Below are 467 nucleotides of genomic sequence, written 5' to 3'. Positions count from 1 at the left end.
CAGAGAGTCGGCATCCAATTCCCAAATCAATAAGACAGTTGGCTTAATTACTATTGGAAAATGCTTGTCATTCCTCTGTAGCATCTGGTCCCCACTGGGCCCTCATCATTTCCTTCACCTGCTCCCCCCACCAACCAAACTGTGCAGCTCTGCAACTTCATCCTGGCCCATCCTCACCCTTCTGCCCCCAAGCCTCACCTCCTTGTACCCCAAATATGTTTTTCCCAATAAAAAAAATATTAAAAAAAAGAATAAACCTGTTTTTAGTGTCCTACTTACTATTCTTGCTCACTTTATTCCAAGAGCACTGGTTTCTTCTGTTTCTTGAACACATCTCAAGGCTTTTGTGCTTTAAGATACCCTTTTCTATAATGCTATAATCTCCTCCTCCCTGATAATTGCCCTTGCCAGTTTTTAAAATGTCATTTTCCTAAAAGCCCCTCCATGATAATTAAAACTGCAATTCT

The sequence above is a fragment of the Elephantulus edwardii genome, unplaced genomic scaffold (assembly GCF_000299155.1).
Source record: "Elephantulus edwardii isolate Elephantulus edwardi_28Jun2011 unplaced genomic scaffold, EleEdw1.0 scaffold00449, whole genome shotgun sequence".
NCBI classification, from domain to species: Eukaryota; Metazoa; Chordata; class Mammalia; order Macroscelidea; family Macroscelididae; genus Elephantulus; species Elephantulus edwardii.
This window is presented reverse-complemented; position numbering follows the sequence as displayed.